Source organism: Lolium perenne, chromosome 7, assembly GCF_019359855.2.
Source record: "Lolium perenne isolate Kyuss_39 chromosome 7, Kyuss_2.0, whole genome shotgun sequence".
Taxonomy (NCBI): Eukaryota; Viridiplantae; Streptophyta; class Magnoliopsida; order Poales; family Poaceae; genus Lolium; species Lolium perenne.
The window spans coordinates 257,690,824-257,704,075 of NC_067250.2; positions in this window are offsets into that span (position 1 = coordinate 257,690,824).

The following is a 13,252-nucleotide window of genomic DNA, read 5'->3' on the forward strand; positions in this document are numbered from 1 at the left end:
ATAGCCAGTAGGTCTTGGTCCTGTGCAACTGTACTAAAGTCGATGGCTGCGCATCGGCTTTGCTTCTGAATTTTTTTTTATTTGGCCGATTTTTCCTTAACCGGCCCCCAATGTTCCACTGCACGCATGTCTGCACATGTTTATCTGCATATGTTCATCTGACTATATGCCCCCCGAGCCGAATCTGCTGAATGACTGCAGATATCGGCTTTCTTGGTTAGTCAGGGCACTGTACTTGCACGTCGGCTTCGCAAAGACTTATGCTGACTTTCATCTGCCGACGTGGCCACTGCCCAGTAGATCGTTGCTGACCACAAACAGAATATGTGCAGAAGATAATTTTGGCCGATTGCTGGAATCGGCCTCCACCTTGCTCGTTCGATGAAGGTTTTGTAATGTCCCTCCATAAACTTTTGGGGCCGATCACAAGGATCAGCCTCGCACGGTTTGCTCATTGGTTTAATCTTGCTACTCGGTTAGGCTGGATAAAACCAACCCAACCTCTGACTTGACGCGCCTGCTGTCGTCCACCTTAAGTGCATCGTATAATCGTGGAACACTAAGCTCCGTCGGCAAGACAAGCACCATGTTTGTGCCAGCCGATGTTTCATCATCGGCTTTCTTTTGCTTGGGACGCCACTCCATTCTTCGTGGACGACCCTCTTCATCCAGGGCTCGCTGAACCTTTGCGGCCAGATCAGGCCGTGCCTTCCTTAGCGTATGCAGGTATAACCTTTCGGCTTCCTCCAGGCCGCGCAAACGTTGAACCCTGCGCTTTTGTGAACGGCTGAGTCCGTCAGGGCACCACCTCGGACGGTGGCACCTGTCTTCTTCTTCTTCTAGTCCTTCGTCTTCGGAATCCTCAAGATCTGCCCAACGAAGTGACTCAGCACGTTTGCTTGGTGGTGGGAGAGGCCCTAAGCGCTCAAACACAGACACGTTGGCTGCCTCCTTCTTCTTCTTGTTGCATTATGGCAATGGCCTATTGTGGGAAATCGGCTCATTCCTGAATCCCAGCGATTAATACGAAGAAAGGGCAGTCCCGGTGTCTGGCGTTGTCATCTTGCTCCCTTGATGTGTCCGTGGCACGGCGCTCGTGCTCCTCCTCATAGCGATCCTGCCGACGATGTCTTCTGGCTTCTCTAGCCAGACGATCTCCTTCATCATCATAGTTGGACCGTCGGCGTTGGTCATACTGTCTCACATATTTGTTGAGGAGGTGATCGAGAGAGAGGTCGTTGATATCTTATGTTCTTCACTTCTCCCTCTCGTAACGTAGCGCTTGCCATCATGATGGAGCCGATCGCGTGGAGCGGCCTCCTCGTATCCTTGCTATGAGAGCAGCTGCCCTCATCTCCATCTTTGCCAGAGTGGTTCCTAGGTCCTACCATGTTGATGCTGAACGTGGGACCTGGCTGGCAACTCTCAGGGTAGATGACTTCTACCATGTTAACGGCGGGGAAGGGCTGGGTGTCTACCTTCATGGCGTACTGGTTGAAAATTAAACGCCCCTTCTCTATCGCCGCTTGGATGTGCTGACGCCACACCCTGCAGTCGTTGGTGGCATGGGAAAGCGAGTTGTGGAACTTGCAGTATGGCTTTCCGTTTAGCTCTTGCGCCGTAGGGAACTTGAGACCTTTAGGAATCGTCAACTGTTTCTCCTTGAGCAGGAGGTCGAAGATTTGTTCAGTCTTGGTCACGTCAAAATCAAATCCCACAGGCGGCCCTGGTGGCTTTACCCATTTGCGGGACACGGGGTTCCTCCCCGAGTCCATTCAGCCACTGCTACTTCTTGGTCTCCCGCAGCACTTCACCTTCCTCTGTATCGACCATGACTACTGCACGCTTGAACTTGTCTTGGTACAGTGCTGGGTGGCGCTGTTCATATGCCTGATAGTTTACGAACCATGTGCGCCCGGCGAGGATAATCTGCTTGGGAGGCCATGTCCTTGAGCTGTGTTGCAAGGCCAGCTACTGCCAACTCGACTACTTCCTTTTCAGTTATACGAACCGAATAACATCGGTTCCTAAGATTCCTGAAGCGCTGGATGTACTCTGTCACCGTTTCTCCGCGCTTCTGACGTAATTGTGCTAGATCGGCAATGCTAGACTCGGAAGCTTCTGAATGATATTGCATATGGAACTGTTCTTCCAATTGCTTCCAAGACTGGATGGAGTTTGCTGGCAAAGAGGTATACCATCCAAAAGCCGATCCTGTGAGGGACTGTGAAAAGAGCCTCACACGTAGCTGATCCGACACGAAGCCGGTCCTCGTTGCGCCAAATATCGGCCGAAGTGCTCGATGGAGCTGGAGCCATCTGATCCACTGAATTTGGAGAAGTCAGGGAGCCGATATTTAGGTGGCAGCGGGATCATCTCGTACTCGTCGGGGTACGGCTTAGAATAGCCGATTGCCCTCCTTTTCGGCATAATGCCGAACTGGTCTCTCAGTATGGTACTAATCTGATCCGCCGTGCTGGCTGCAGGAGATGCACTCTGAAGATTCGTCGGGGTGGCGTACTTAGTTAGCCACGTCTGCTTCTCAAGCTCTGTCGCTGACGTCCCTCCTGTCTGCGCCGGAGTCCCTGACGTTGTGGCCTGGTTTGAGAGTGCCCAGTTGCCACAATCTGGCACATACGTGCACGCGTATCCTTGAGGGATCTCCTTAGGCGCCTCAGCCAAGAACTGGTAGTCACTAGGGTCACCACCGATCTTGTAGACGACGAATGCCGGTGTAGCCGGCACTTCAGGTGGTGCTGCCAACGCATATGGCAGCGGTGGACGGGACTGGAGTGGCAACTCTCCTTGGTGCGTCCCGAGAGCTGGTCCTGACGGCGAGTACTGGTGGCTCATGATCTCCTGGATCACGCGCAGAGCGAGACGCTCCAACACGTTGACCAAGTTTTCAGAGTGGCGGTGTAGCGAGTGAGCCACCAAGTAGTTGATCTCCTGCCGCAGGCCACAGTGCGTTCCTCCGACGGGGCAGAGAGATCTATCCCATCGAGTGCACCTTGTGGTGAGAACCCCTTCCATCTGATGCCATGGGTACGGGTTCTCTGAAAAGAGCCGATGAGGTCGGCTTCGAGGGTGGCCTTGATCTCGTCATGTTTCTTCTTGAGCTCAGCAGGCAGCTCCTCGTAGGTGACTGGCGTGCCGTCCGTCGCCATCTCAGATGTAGATGGCGATGTGGTTGATGTAGACGATTGTCCCACCGGGCGTGCCAGAATGTGTTGATCGCCAAAACCCACCGGCGGGCAGCGGCCTATCAACACGGTAGAGCCGGGAAGAGCCTAGAGCTGCGGCTGGCTGAGACCCCTCCGAGCGACGGCCCGCAATGCTCTTCTGGTCACACGCGGCGATGCGAAGTGCAAGGGCGTGCCACCTGACCTATACCTGGTCAGGAAGGTGATGGGGATGCCTCGCTTAGTTCCTGCATGGCATACACGTAAACATTAAATACGAGCCTCGATCGGCTCTCAGGTTATCCTGTGAATCGGCTCAAAGAGCCGATCCACCCATGATTCGTACGGGGTGCACGAATACTTGGTGATCCTGCTTGATCAAGATAAAGCTAATGAGATCTACGACGATTTAGGGTTTTCACCGCATAATCGGATCATCCTACTCCAGGTTGGGCCTCGCGGCCACGCACGGTGCTCATAAGCCGATCCTAAACAAGGCCAAAGAACCAACAATGATGTTGATCCGCGGAACATCCTGTTTAGGACTTGCGAACGCCACCCTACGTGCCACTGGATCCTCCCCCCCTTTGTAAGGCCTAACTATTGCAGATATTAAACTAATCCTTGCATAACAAGGAGCAATCGTAACGGATCAGATCTACTAAATAAAGAACAAGCAGGGTGCCGCCCCCACGCCTGAGATAGGCGTGAGGGCGGCTAGACATGCAAGGGTTGCACTACGTAAGCATGTTATACGGAGAACTATGCTAACCCTAACACATCTATGATAACTACGTTGCCCGCCATCAAAGGCGCTTCAGTACGGGCAACGCATGAACAACGTGGAGCTTGTGCTGCCTAGATCGCAAGATGCGATCTAGGCAGCATGTCGCTTACCTGATTGAAACCCTCGAGACGAAGGAGTTGGCGATGCGCCGAGATTGGTTTGTTTTTGGGGTGAACGTTGTGTTGTTGTTTATTCCATAAACCCTAGATACATATTTATAGTCCAGCGGACTTTCTAACGTGGGAATATCCCACCGTGTGCGATACAAACTCTAAATCTTGATCTAAGATATAACCTACTACAATTAAAGATACACGGGCAAACTAGCCCAAATTCTCCGTGCAAGGCCGCTTCAGAGATCTTCCACGTGTGGTCCTCTAAGCCCATCTCTCTTACGGCCCACCTCTGGATTTGTCCAAAATCTGGTGATAACACATCTTCAGGATCGTTGACACCATCGTATCGATCGGCGAAGACCTCCTGAATAGAAGTAGATCTGTTGATGAAGTCGAAGTTGTCGACACTGTTCGAGTCGCTGCTCAGATCGGAGCCCGTGAACGACCCGAAAGACATGTCGCCGAGAAGATCGACGAGTTCTCCACCGATGGCGGACTTGATGAACCTTGGCAGCGAAACCTCCTTGTTGCCTGACTCGATTGATGATGATGATGATCCCGAGAAATCGGAATCGGCCACTAACGGTCCCGAAAAAATCGGTGCCACCATGCGATGCGATCCTTCTTTCCCGATGTGGAAGTGGAAGCTCCCGAACGTCATCTCCATTGACTCCTCCAGATGGGCATATGCATGCAAACGGGCGGCAGGGTGAGGAACAAAATCTATGAGATCAGGTTTGACCTGTTTACCTCTGTCCATCATGTTGCTTGCTGTCGATGATGTTGACGATGCCATCGAGATCACCTCCTTGACGCCTCTAATTCCAACAAACGGCGCCAAATGACAAGGGTTTAACTTGTCAATGCCTACAGATTGTAGACTTGGGTTTTCGTAGAAAGTAGAGGGCAAATAGATCTCGAAGGTTCAATCGAAAAAGGTGCTCGACTATAAAAAAAACTAGGGTTATGTTAACAATGGATTCGATCACTTCTTCTCCCTCGGCTCCCCTTTATATAGGAGGTGGAGCCGAGGCTTTTATATCGTAAAAGTTACAAAGTCCGGGAGGCTATACGAGTCATTCCCGTATTATTACAAGACTCTTTATTCCTAGTCTATCTCTACTTTCCATATCGATGCTTATTGGGCTTCCGGGCTTCATAAACTTCGGGTCATGGGCCTTCAGCCATCCTCGGGTACTTTATTCGGCAGGCCCATTCGGGATGCCTATGTCAGTGGGAATCTTAAGGACTTGTCAAGAGTGCAAATATGTTTTTTCTGGTTATTTTCTTATGTTTTTTGTTTTTCCGTTTCACCTTTTTTCCTTTTTTTTCCTTTATTTTGTATTTTTTTCTGTTTGTAAACACATGCTTATTTTGTAAAATACCTTTACTTTACCCATATGCTTGAAAAATATTTTAATATGTCTCAACATTATTTATTTATTTGTATGACATATAATATTAAATTTATGATATATGCACATTTGTATCATGTATAAGTAACTTAACTAACTCAAGAACATTTATTTATAGGCATAAGAATTATTTATATAATACATGAAGATTTGGGAAATCCCTATTTCACGTGACGTCTAGAAATACGACGTAAAATACATATTTTTCAATATATTTTGAACTGTAATGACTCATACATTGTGTTTTTATGTTTTTTTTTTGTTGTGATTCAATATTTATTAGTATACAAAACATAAACTTATGGATGTAACAATGTAAAAATATGTTGGGTGCACAATAACTTTTCTGCGGCCTGCAGGGGTCAAATAGTGTTTGTATGAACATTTGTTCATATACATGTAAATATCAAGTTCGACATATGTGAACACTATTTTTATAACACACAATTTTCTTGTATTTTTTGAGGAACTTTTTAGTGTAATTTTTTTAGAAAGCAAATGTAATTTCTACAATTTTACAAAAAATATAAAATAACATGTTAACTGGCCAAACTTGGCCCATTTAGGAGGATTGCGCCGATGGAATAAAAGAATAATGATCGTGGGAAAAATTCGATACAACAGGCAGAATAAGAAATCACAAATATTTAGCACCTTGGAACAAACCTCGTCCACATGAGGAAAATATATGTATACAGAAGTCGCATCTACGAGGAACAAAATTTTAGCGTCTCAGGGAGAAACCTCGTTTGCACGAGGAACACATATATAGATCGAGTGGAACAAAATCACGAGTACACTTGGGCAAGAACTTTAGTGCACGAGAAACAAAAATCAAATCTATAATGTAAATAATAGCACCAGAGGAACACAACTCGCCTGCGTAAGGAACAAATATGTAGACCAAATAGAATAAAGTCATGACCCCAGACGAGTCTATGACTTTAGCGACTAAGAAACAAAATCACATTAATGTAAAAAAAAGGTTAGATCAAGCGGAATTTCTTTAGACCGAAATAAATCATGAATATATCATGTGGAATAATATTTAAGTACACACGGAAGTATGGAATGCATGCATCATGATATAGGTTAAACACAAATATGGAACATAGTGAACACAAATTTATTGAGTGAGGAATAGAACCAGAATGTAGACGAATTTAAGACTAAAAAACAATATTTAGGGCATGAAGGGCTACCGACGGATCTCCATTATAGACTACATGGAACAAAAAATTTAACACACGTAGTATAAATCACGACTATTTAAGGAAAAATGTCAGCACATGTGGAACATAATTTTTTTCCGATAAAGAGCATATATTAATATCACGAAGATACCAATTACACCCAGCCTCTGCAACAACATATTTCCCTAGGGACATTACAGATGCATGCATTGATATGGATATGCCATATCGGCTCCTCAACATTGGCGTCTCTGGTATAAATCCCATGAAATAATAGGGGAAAGCCCATGAAGAAATCCAGATGAAGCCGAAGATATTGTGTTATGTAAATTAGGAAAGCTAGGCCCATGTCGGGTGAACCGATCTATGATGTAACTCGACCTCGAGGTGTACTGTGAGACGTAGCCCGCTATATAAGGGCTAGGAGGAGCCACCGAGAAGACACAAATTCAACAACACGATACACCCTGTAACCCCAGATTCATATAATACAATCTCGGTGAGAGCATTTGATCATACTTTTCGTCGGCTGCCTAGTTTGGCTGACCAGTTTGTTGATTCGCCAGTGTCCTCCTTCCTAGAAACCCAAGTCCATCAAGATGTGCATTGATAAGGTTAACCCTTTTTCATTGGCGCCGTCTGTGGGAAGCTTGGACGCTGGAAGCACGAAGTCGATGACCTCTTCTTCAAGTAATAACTCAACTAGATCAGGTGATCAGGTGCTCCTCGGATCAACAAATTTCCGTTCGCACCCGCCGGCCCTTCTCCCGGCTTTTAGCGACTTTAGTAGAGGGAGGGATCTGACGATCAGGATCTACGACTTCAACATCGGAACTCAAGGAAGTTTTCGCCGATCGGAACCGACTTATTCGGGATCAACGGTGGGCATCGGCATCGCCAAAAGCTTTGTGAACATCATCCATCGGATCCACGGGCTGTAAACGCTCGGACGTGATGGAAAGAAGCAACATCGGTTCTGCCGCAAGCTTGGAAGATCTCGTCGAGTTACTTGACAGGGTATCCTTCGGGTCGGCGACGACAACCAACAACAATGCGTCGGATTGGGTGTCTCAGCACTCGAAGATAGAATGCATCGACAATGCAAGCAACGACGACGAGGACAGCGCCGACTCTGGAATCAGGAAAGATTCTTCATATCCAATTGTTTGTGCTAATAAATCCTACTTAGCGCGTCATCAGGTGTGCATGGTGGACATAACTCGGATCGACGGAGAACTTGAGGACGTAACCGATGAGGAAGAAGAGTGGGATGAACATGGAAACCCAAAGTTCTATCCTGCTCGCCTTAATATGGAAGGGCGAATCACACGCCAAGCGATCAACGCCCACCACTCGAATGCGCTAATGGAACCAACACTGATGGTGGAGCTAACATCGGCAACGGACCAACGAAGATGGAACCGAGATTCCGCATGCCAGTGCGGCGCGCGGGCGCGGGAGGCCTCTAGTGGATCTCTCACGAGAATCCTGGAACAATGCAAAGGCCGCTATCGCACGTGAAGGTTTCTTGGATGAGGATGCAACCCGAGAGGAACTCCTGGCATATAGGTATTTGCTTTACAAGGAGAAAAGGGATCTAACGAGGCTGAGACAAGAACTCAATGCGAGGAAGGAAAGAGCGTATGCGTCTAACCACCGACGAGCAGACCTGAGTTCCACGGGAAACGAAAGTGTAGGAGCGGGAGCCGCAAGAGCAGCAACATCAGGAAATCACAATCTAAGAGAATCATCTTGGTTGGATAGGATACCAGAAGATGAACGATGATGGATGACTAGAGACCTCGACGCATCGTTCATGACTTACGACTCGAGAGGAAACTTGCACCCTACGACGCTGCAAGCAGCGATTGTGGCAGCCCAAACATTTTTTATGACAACAAAACCAGAGGATGGTCCATGAGCACAGATGCACAGACCCTTGATCGCAGGTCTAAACGTTGTTGGGAAGCACTTGGATGCTACTCCACGCCGTCACGAAATTCCTCGGCGGGAAGCATGATCACCAGGTCGGAGTAACGCAGCGCGGCACGAAGCAGGACCACCAAACAATCCCACTCGACATGAAGTGGCAACGCCAAATAACCCCTCTCGACAGAATGTAACACCAACAGGCTGTCGCAATAGTTCTCGGCAGGAAGCGGAAACCCAACGATCAAGATCTCCGCGCCAACCCCGAGCAACCGCCAGAAATAAGGGCGATGACATGAACAATATCACACATAGTAGAATCGACAGAGCACGTGTCGAGCGGGGAAGTCGAAGGGATGGTGAAGGCGAGTACGATCATGATTATGAAGATGATGATGAAGATCTTAGCGGAGCAACATGTTTTTTCGCCAGGTTCGCAAGACAATTGTTCCAAAGGGATTCAAGCTCCCTACGGACAAGATAAAGTATGAAGGGTTCCAAGAACCTAAATCGTGGTTGGATGATTATTTGCAAAGAATCAGGGTGCATGGAGGTACTAAGGCTACCACGATGCAGAGTCTACAACTTTTCTTGAGCGGACACACAAGATCTTGGCTTCGGAAGTTGCTAGAAGGATCGATAGAGCACTGGGATGACTTACGTGATCAGTTCATCCGAAATTTCCGTTCAACTTTCAAGCGCCCAACATCAATCGAAGAGCTTCGGAAGTGCGTACAAAAATCAGGAGAATCAATGCGCTTGTACCTTCAGAGGTGGAGCATGATCAAAAACTCAGCCGGAAACATCTCCGCCGAGCGAGCAATCGATGTGTTTAACAACGGGTTGCACCGCACAGACTTTGTTGAAGAGATGGGAAGAGCCAGACCAAGGACATTAGGAGAGTTGATGGACCTGGCCAACAAATGGGCTAGCAGCGAAGACACAACAAGCAACAAACAAGGAAGGTAACCCTAAGAAGATCGGGCAAGGCGTGGAAACAATCGCAGGCGACGACCACGGGACTTCGCCGATTATGATCGACCTACACAAATTGCAGCTGGTTTCACAAGCAAAGATGATAGAAAAGATGATTACCGCAACAGTAGATATCGAGGCAACTATCGGGATGAGCTAAGCTCTAGCAGGTAGGCATACAAGCCTAGGCCAAGGTTTCAGCCGCAGACTGAGATGACAGAGAAGCAGATGCTTAATGCGTCGTGCTCCATGCACTTTTACTTCGACTCCGAGGGCCATAGGCAGTCAAATCATTTGTTGAAGGACTGCAGGACCTTCAGTGGATGCTCCTAGTATTTGAAAGATCAAATTAGAACGCTCGAAGGCAAGATTTTGTTGCGGCGCCAGGGTCGGTCGCTTTCGTTGCACCCACCTCCGCCACCACTACCTCCACAGATCCAATGCTTGTGATATAGGGAGCAATGAAAAACAATAATAATCCACAATATGAATACATTAATTCCAAAGGAGAAGTTAACATGATCTAGAAGAGCAGGCCAGCTAATAGGCAGCAAAAGATAATCACCCGACAAGTAAACCTCGCGATCCAGGCGCCACCGCCCATGCCAGAATATCTCGATTGGTCAGATCATTACATAGGATTTGGTAGGGAGGATCACCCTTAAAAATCCCCCGACCAGGTCACTCACCTCTGGTCCTTGACGCTCAGATCGACGGGTATGAATGCAACAGAGTATTCCTTGACGCGGGAAGTGCTCTCAACCTGATGTACGCCAAAACACTGCGAGAAATGAACATCTCTCTCACCAACTTGATACCCTCGGATGCTGGGTTCCACGACATATATAGTTCCGGGAAAGCCAAAGATTCCTTTGGGAAAGATTTTGCTTAACATAGTCTTCGGGACCAGGGAAAACTTTAGAAGAGAAAAGCTAGAGTTAGAAGTCGTGGATTTTCCTTCACATTATCATGCGATACTAGGCATGCCTACATATTCTCTATTCATGGCGGTCTCTCACCACACATATCTTCTTTTGAAAATGACAGGACCCAACAGAGTCATTACTGTCAAAGGAAACTTCGCTCGCTCTGACGCCTGCGATAGAGAGTTCCATAAGATATTAGAAACCATCGGGATGCACGCGGAGTTCCTCCAGATCCAAAGCACAGCCGATCACCAGATTTTCTTTCCTTCCTGGACGCATACTATGGTTATCACCAGATCAGATTGAAGGAAGAAGACCAGGAAAAAATGGCGTTCATCATGCCCTATGGTCTATACTGCTACCAGACGATGTCCTTTGGGTTGAAAAACGCGAGTACTACGTACCAGTGGATGATGCAGAAGTGTCTAGGAGAGCAGATCGACAAGAATATACAAGTCTACATCGATGATGTGGTAATCACCACGCGACAAAGAGCTTCGTTAATGGACAACCTACGCAAAACGTTCGACAACCTCGACAAGTTTCGCCTCAAGCTTAAACCGAACAAGTGTTCCTTTGGTGTCCCAGCTGGGCAACTCCTCGGATTCTTGGTTTCGGCAAGAGGAATCGAAGCAAATCTAGAAAATATTCAAGCTATACTCACAATGAAGAAGCCGACGAACTTAAGGAACATCCAGCAACTGGCAGGTCGCGCTGCAGCTTTGATTCGATTCATCGCACGGTTGGGTGAGAAGGCTTTACCGTTCTATGCCTTGATGAAAAAGTCGGAGAAATTTGAGTGGACCGACGAGGCAGACCAAGCTTTCGAAGACCTGAAGTGAGTGCTTTCCACACCACCAGTTCTGGTCGCACCCGAGGAAAAGGAAACACTATATCTTTATATCGCGGCTACAAACCAGGTGGTAAGAACAGCCCTGGTAGTTGAGCAACCAGAGGAAGGAAAGGTTCATGGGTTCCAATGAACCGTATACTTCCTGAGAAAGTTGTTATCTCCCTCAATGCAGTGGTACCCACAGTATCATAAGCTAGCGTATGGAGTCTTCATGATAGCAAGGAAGTTGCACCACTACTTTTCGGAGCATCCGATCATAGTGAAGCACCCCTGTCGAATATATTGAACAATCCAGAGGAAACTGGATGTGTCTCCCTTTGGGGAATCGAGTTTTCCCCTCGAGACATCACGTATGAGAAACGCAAGGCGATCAAGTCTCAAGTACTGCCTGGCGTCACGACATAGTGGATGGATCTACAGAATAGAGGACCCCCCCCCCCAGATCTATCGAGTGCGTGGATGATGTACTTTGATGGGTCCAAGTCTCGAAGGCGTCAGAGCTGGTGTGGTGTTGATATCACCACAAGGAGATAAGATGCTCTATGTTCTTCGAATGAGTTTTTCAAACGCGTCTAACAATGAAGCAGAGTATGAGGCCTTGTTGCACGGCATGCATATAGCAAAAGCATGCGGTGCAACTCGTCTCAAGATCTTTGGTGACTCCAACCTTGCGGTCAGGCAAGTCATGAACAAATGTGATGCCGTAAGTGACAACATGATAGCATACCGAGATATGTGCATCACTCTCGAAGGATTGTTCGACGGGTGCGAGGCTTCACACATCAGAAGATCAATCAATGAAGAAACTGATATGCTTGCAAACATCGGGTCCCAATGCTTACTAGTTCCACCTGGGGTATTCTAAGAAGAGATCAAGGAACGCTCTATCAAGGAGAAGAAACCACCTGAGGCAGGGAAGTCCAAGGACGCAAATACAAAAGGGAAAAAATAACTCGGGGGCTGCGAGTGCACCCGAGGATATGGAAGTGGACAACACCACATTCGAAGGAGCAAAATAAGTTCTGATAGTGGTGGTCACATGGATGTATCCATACTCAGCATACCTGCAAAACAAAGAGTTGTCGGACAACCGGGTCGAAGCAGGAAGGATTGCTCGATGTTCTAAAGCTTTTCGGGTGGTGGACGGCGAGTTATACAAAAGGAGCATCACAGGCGTACTTCATCGGTGTGTCACACTCGTAGAAGGGCAGACTATCCTTAAAGACATACACGAAGGGATCTTCGGGCATCACGCAAGTTATCGAGCGATCACAACCAAAGCTTTCAGAGCAGGTTTCTACTGGCTAACTCCTGTGAAAGACGCCAAGGAGATTATCAAAACATGCCAGGGATATCAGATGTTTGCCAAGATACCTCACGCACCAGCGACATAGATGATGCTGATACCTCTAGCATGGCCCTTTGCTGAGTGGGGTTTAAATATTGTTGGAAAATTGCACAAGTCTTTGCCAGGAGGACACGTCTATATATGCTAGTCGTAGTCGACAAGTTCACCAAGTGGATTGAAGCGAAGCCATATACAACAGCCGAGGCGACGGCCGCAATGAACTTTGTGGAGTTGAACGTTTATTTTGTTTTGGCGTGCCTCATAGTATCATCACAGACAATGGCTCCAACTTCACCTCTGGAGAATTCAAAGAATTTTGCGACAAGCTTGGCATCCAACTGAAGTTTGCCTCAGTGGCGCACCCGCAAACAAACGGACAAGTTGAAAAGGCCAATGGGCTCATTATGCAGTGGCATCAAAAAGCGGTTTCTAACACCGTTGAGAAGGGCCAAGGGTGCTTGGGTCGAGGAACTCCCTCTGTCTTGTGGAGCTTGCGAACAACTCCAAACACAACCATGTAGGAAACTC